Source organism: Petaurus breviceps, unplaced genomic scaffold, assembly GCF_028583685.1.
Source record: "Petaurus breviceps papuanus isolate PSGF00001 unplaced genomic scaffold, PetGlider_PUasm1.0 90823, whole genome shotgun sequence".
Classification (NCBI taxonomy): Eukaryota; Metazoa; Chordata; class Mammalia; order Diprotodontia; family Petauridae; genus Petaurus; species Petaurus breviceps.
The window spans coordinates 2,476,208-2,482,207 of record NW_027187352.1 but is presented as its reverse complement, the minus strand read 5'-3'; the positions used below and the strand labels follow the sequence as shown (position 1 = coordinate 2,482,207).

General features: G+C 46.8%; 1 protein-coding gene across 5 annotated transcripts in view; it reads left to right on the top strand.

Annotated features, from left to right (window-relative positions):
- The first annotated feature begins 548 nt into the window (after nucleotides 1-548).
- FAM168A (family with sequence similarity 168 member A) overlaps nucleotides 549-6,000 on the top strand; it is a 205,542-nt gene continuing 200,090 nt past the window's right edge. For 2 of the 5 annotated variants that reach the window (XM_069070825.1, XM_069070827.1), the window contains exon 1: nucleotides 550-678. The gene's annotated coding sequence lies outside the window, so the exon portion shown is untranslated. Of the gene's footprint in view, nucleotides 679-6,000 lie in introns of all 5 variants that reach the window. The other 3 variants (XM_069070823.1, XM_069070821.1, XM_069070824.1) reach the window with 2 other exon arrangements.

The following is a 6,000-nucleotide window of genomic DNA, read 5'->3' as shown; positions in this document are numbered from 1 at the left end:
GGCCACTTCATCGCCCCTCTTCCCCCCCTCCCACCGCCTCCGGGGATCTATAGTTTGGTTATCTTGAGCAAGGAAAGGTGGTACTAGCGGCCTCGGAAGCGCAGTCTCTCGGGGTCTGAGACGGTGGTGGCAGCGGCAAGTCTGGAGGTGGCGCGCGACTCACACCTTTAGAGTAGAGAGAAAGAAAAAAAAAGACCAGGTGCCGAGGCTCTGAGCTCGATGCACACTGGGAATTGTAGGCTCCGGCGCGGCCATAGGGCATGCTGGGCATTGGAGTCCCTCCTTTCCAACACCCCCCCCTCCGCCCCCGCCCCCGCCCCAATCAGGAACCGAGAGGAGGGACGTGTTGGCGGCGGCGCGCCGGGTCCTCCCCCGCCCCCGCCCCCGCCTCCGCCTCCTCCCCTCCCCCGTGTGTCCCCTCCCCCACCCGTCGGGCTCCGCTGGTGCAGCCGCTGCCGCTGCCGCTGGTGCTGCCGCTGCGGACGGTCTGGTGTGTGAGAGCCCGAGCCCGAGCCCGAGCCCCGCGCCCAGGCCCCGCAGCGCGCAGCCGCCACGGACACCGGCCGAAGGACCGGGCACACCGCCGCCGCCGCCTCCGCCACCGCCTGGGGAGACCAGGGCATCGCCGCCGCCGCCGCCGCCGCAGCAGCCGCCGCCTTCTCCCGCTGCTACCCTCTGGTGAGGACGAGCCTCTTTCCGCCATCCCGGCCCGGCCTGCGCCATCCGAGAGCCCCCGCGCGCCCCCGCGCCCGCCTCCCCGCCCCTCCCCTCCCGGGGCCGCAGCCCCCCTCCCCCGCCCCAGCAGGCGGTGCGGGGGGGAGGGCGGAGGGCGCCACCGCCGCCCGCGGGGGGGGGGGGGGGGGGGGGGGGGGGGGGGGGGTGCGGAGAGGAGGACGTAGTGATGGAGCTGGGCAGAGAATGAGGAGTTAGCGGGAGGAGGTGAAGAGGAGCCAGACAGGAGGAGGGGATGGGGGGAGAAGCTGAATAGGAGAGCGGGGGCTGGGGACCAGCGAGAGGGATGAGGGATGAAGGAAATGCCGAGAGTGGGGAGATGGTTTGGGGAGGGGGAGCCACCAGCCAGGCAGAGATGGGGGGGGGGGATGAAGAATGGTGGAGAACTGGTAGAAAGAAGGTGGGGGTAGCTGAGAAAGGCAGAGGAAAAGGGATTGGGGACGAGGGAGGGGGCACCTGCGGGAGGGGATGGGGAAGTTAGAGCCGAAGGGAAAGGCAGAAAGGGGGGGCGGTGAACAAGCCAGAAACGGGGAATGAGAAGGGAGAGGAGAGGGAAAGTCAGCTAGGGGAAGAAAATTAGGGGGCCGAGGAGAGCAGAGAGGGATGAAAGGACTGTAAGAGGACGGGGTGCGCTGTACAGGGAAAATAGTTGAGATCATCCTGGAGAGAGAACGGGGAGATCCAGTATGAGGGAAGATGAGAAATTTGACAAGGAGTTGGCTAAGGGAGAAGGCACCTGGAAGGCCAGGTAGTCAGTAAGGACATTCAGGAAATGGCTTTCAGTGCAGTAACAGCTGGGAGGAAAGGTGTCATAGAGGGAGAATATAGCCCAGAAGGTAGCTCCAAGGTAGCATTGAGAGGTGATGGAGATTGGTTAATGGATGTTGCAGAAGTGGCAAAGAAGGCCCTGAGATTTCTATATATGAGCAAGTTGGGATTAGGACCATTTGAGCAGATAGGGTAGATCTAAGGTATTAGAGTACTGGTGTTATGGGGCAGTAATGGGGAATCAGGAGAGAAGGGTAGAAGGAATGTAGGCAAAAGCTCCTCCTCCTCGTCGTCCCCCCCCGCCCCCTTGTGGAGAGGAAATATTGGGATTCCTGCCAGTCATACTGAGCAGGCTAGGGTTTAGGAGTACTTGAGAGGGCTTGTGTTGTCCGAGGGCATTTACAGAGGACCTTGTAGTGGTCAGAAAAAGGCACTTTCAGAAGACTCAGTTTTTCAGAAGTTATTTAGTATTAGGTTTCTATCATTTCTTTTGATTCCATTCACATTTGGTAATTGAGTCTCTGTACCTTGATGTTCTTGTCTGAAATACCTTCACATTGGAATGAGAAAGTTTAACAAAGCCAGTGCTACTAAGGGTAGTGGGAAAAAAAAATGAACAAGGAATGTAGTGTGATGGATTTCTTTCTGTGATGTCTACCTCCTTCCCCTTTCCCCTGTTAACAAAACTAGCCTTGGAACTTAGAATTTTAATGGACAGATTTGATGGTATTGAGGTTAATCAATGAACCTTCATTGCCTTATAACTGATGAAGAAGACTGAAAAATCTGAAGCTGGCTTTATTTCTGAGTATGGGAACCTTGTCTGTCCGTATAAAAGACTTAGGCCTTTTTTTCTTCTTAAAATTGATTGCTTGAAGACTCCATTGCTTGAAGACTCTCAGTTTTCAGGGCAATTAAGTCCATCATTATATCTCAGGCTAATACAGAGATGAGCCCCAGCCTGGCTGCTTTATGTAAACAGAGAGGAGATGTGAAATATGGAAATGTAATAAGTATTCATCATAGAGAGGATATCCTACTGATGCATTTTTAAAAATTTGATTCTCCTCTTTCTCCTTTGCTTAATAAACTGTAAGATAATGGTTCTATATTTCTATAGATTGAATTTCTACCTATATTTCTATAGATTGAATTTCAGATGATTGGGATTCTGTCAAATGTGGACAAACAAGCTGATTGATGTACATTTTGGGGCTCAGTCACATAACAAGCCTAAGGAATGGAGGCTTCATTTCTATTTCAGTCCAGGTTGGGATTTTGTAGCTCAGTGGCAGGTTCCTCCTGACTGAGAAGCAGTGATGGAGGAAAGGAGAAGCTATTGGAAGCATGTGAATGAAGGAAGAGGCATATGGAGGAAAACATTGCTCTGGACTTGATTGCTTGAATTGCTTTATTTCGTGAAATGTTAAATGTGAAGTGGTTGTTGATTAGAGCTCAAATGGAGGGAAAAATGGTGAGGGATGTAAAGAAAAGGAAATAAGCACCCTGGAATCAAAATCATTTTTATTCTTGCTCAAGTGTTCGGCTCTGGAGTGTAGCCATCAAACCATTTGACTTCCCATTTACAGTTAAGAGTATAAAAATAAGCAATATTGTGAAGGTTTGCATTTTTATTGTATATGTTCAGAAATGAGCAAAGTGACAGAAGTCTTACCATTTGAATCAAAATGTGCTCGTTGATTTAACAGTCATTTTTTTAAGCATCCTGCTTGATGTTTGGGAAATTGAATCATAACCCCCTTTTACATTGTGCTTTAATATTTATTAAATGCTTACTTCATGCTAGCCCTGAGAATATTTGGTTGCCGTGATCATTGTTCTCATGATATAATTATGTATCTATATCTCTATGTGCATATGTATATGGCTATTAGTTCTATAGAGTTGAGGCTCCTCAAGGTTAAGTGACTTGCTAATGGTTACAAAGCTTTTACGTGTTGGAAGCAGACCTGAACCCTGGTCCTTCTGGTTTAAAAACCTTTGTTTTTTTTCTGCAGAACCATACTCCTGGTCCTCAAGTTTTTAGTCTGGTAGGGGGAATAAGTAAAGGAAATGAATGTACCTTAACTATACAATTAATAAAGAATAGAATAAGAGGGGTTCAAAATATAATACATATTATGAGGATCATAGCCCTAGAGCTGGAAGGGGCCTCAGAGGTCATCTAATGCAACATTCTTATTACACAGATGAGGAAACTGAGGCCTGAGAAATGAGATGACTTTTCCAAGGTCGTACAGGTAGTAAGCATTAGAGGTAGAATCTGAATTCAGGACATCTTCCTCCAGAGCCTACCTCTTTTTGCACTGTACTAGGTTGACTAAGGAAGAAAAGATTATCTCTTACTGGAGAGATCTAGGAAGGCTTCATGGAGGAGATGGTTTTAAGTTACTTATTTGAATAACAGCTAATATTTACATAGTTTTGCATAATATTTACAAGGTTTGCAAATGCTTTATAGGTATTTCATTTGATTTTCTCAGCCGAGTGAGATAAGTCCTCTTAATATCCCCATTTTATAGTGAAGGAGAGGTGACATGATTTGCTAATACATATCTGAGGCTGGATTTGAACTTAGTTCTTCCAGCAGGCAGACAGGGCTAGCTGGGAATGTCCTAGGTATTGGTAATAGTGTGAGCAAAGGTATGGAAGTGGGAAATTGTGTGCTGTGTACCAGAGACAGGGCTAAGTGTAGGGCACTGTGCTGGGGAAGCAGTGGCAAAATAAATCTGGAAAGGCAGGATGCTGTCACGTTTTGAGGCCCCTCAATGCCAGGCTGATTTATTTGTGCTTTTTGGTAGCCACAAAAGAGCCAATGAGTTTTGAGTAGAGGAAGCATCTGATCCAACCTATGCATAAGGAAGATTTCATCTTGCAGTTCTAGGTTAGATAAATTGGACAGGGAGAGACTGGAGGCAGAGAAGACCAGTTATGTGTTTATTGTTATGCTCAATCTATCCCTACTGTAATAATAAATCAAGTTTAAACAGTTATTAGTAATTCAGTAAGTGTATGACCAGTGAAAGTAATTCTAAACATGATTTTGTTATAGGGTTCAAAAATTATTTCTTGGGTTTTTTTTTTCCCATCTAGTGGTAGGATGATGCACTGTTTGAACCTCTGGTTTTTAGAGTTCAAAATAATAATCTCACTAGAGAGATTTAGTGACCCTTGTTAGTTGCAGACTTCTGCAGGTTAGGACTTAGGTATTTTTCCAAAGTTGATAACTTCTGGGATATGAAGGTCATACAGTGCCATATAGATGAGACATCTAAACATTGTATATACTTCTGAAAATGATGCCAACCAGTAACATTTGTCTAGAACTTTAAAGTTTACAATGTGCTTGTCTTAAAACACCTTTGCCCCTCAGTTCTACTCAGGGCTTTGTCTGTCACTGACTCTTTGACCTTGGGCATGTCATTTCCCTTCTCTGGGGGTCAATTTCCCTATTTAAAAAGGAAGGCCTTGGGCCAGATGATCTCATAAGGACTATTTCTGCACTGACATGCTACTTTCTGAAGTCCCTTCCAGTCAAACCTGGCAGTTATTATTAAGGAGTAGGTGCTCCTGCGGATAAAATCACCAAATGAGAAAGGAGTCCTGTCCTCAAAGTGTTTATATTCTACTGGGAGTTTGTGTTGGCAAATACAGCCCATGTTACATCTGCTTTGTGGATAGTTTGGGGCCAGTTTATTCTCTTAGATTTTTTTTCCCCCTTTTGTTACCCAGCACCCTCCAGGGTTGCTTTCCACATCCATCCAACCAATAAACCTAACATTTAAGAAGGCAGCTTCATTCCAAAGCCAGATAGTATCCTGGAACATTTGAGCTGGAAGGGCCTGTAGAGAGTCAGTTGAGGAAACTAAGACCCAGGGAGGGAAGGAAGCCAGCCAGCCAGCAAGCATGCGTGTCTTCTGAGTGCCAAGCACTGTGCTAAGTACTTAACAAATACTATCACACTTGAATCTTATCGTAAACCTGCAAAGTAGGTGCTGTCATCATCCTCATTTTACAGATGAGGAAACTGAGGACAGACAGTAGTTAAGTGACTTGTCCAGGATTGTGTGCAGCTAGAAAGTGTCTGAGGCTAGATTTGGACTCAGTCTTCCTGACTCTAGATCCAATGCTCTGTCTACTCAGTTACCCAGCTGCCCCCAGTTTCCTCCCTACCACCCCCAGGGGGAGGGAGAATGTCAGGAGCTCCTGAAGAAGGAGGCAGTACCTTGGTTTCCTGCACAGACCTTGTTCTTCTATGTGTCTCATCTCACTGCATATATTTAGTGATGATGAACACAATAGCTTTAGAGGAGTAGTGTTTCTTGAAATTCTGGAGGCATGTATTTTTTTTTAGTGAAAAGGAAGATAGAACTCTACACCAAACGAATGAACTGAACTATTTGTAGTACTTAATTATAATTACATATTCATTCCAAAGGAACATGGGCTTGTCTCCTTCTTTGGTGGAGGAAACTGAGA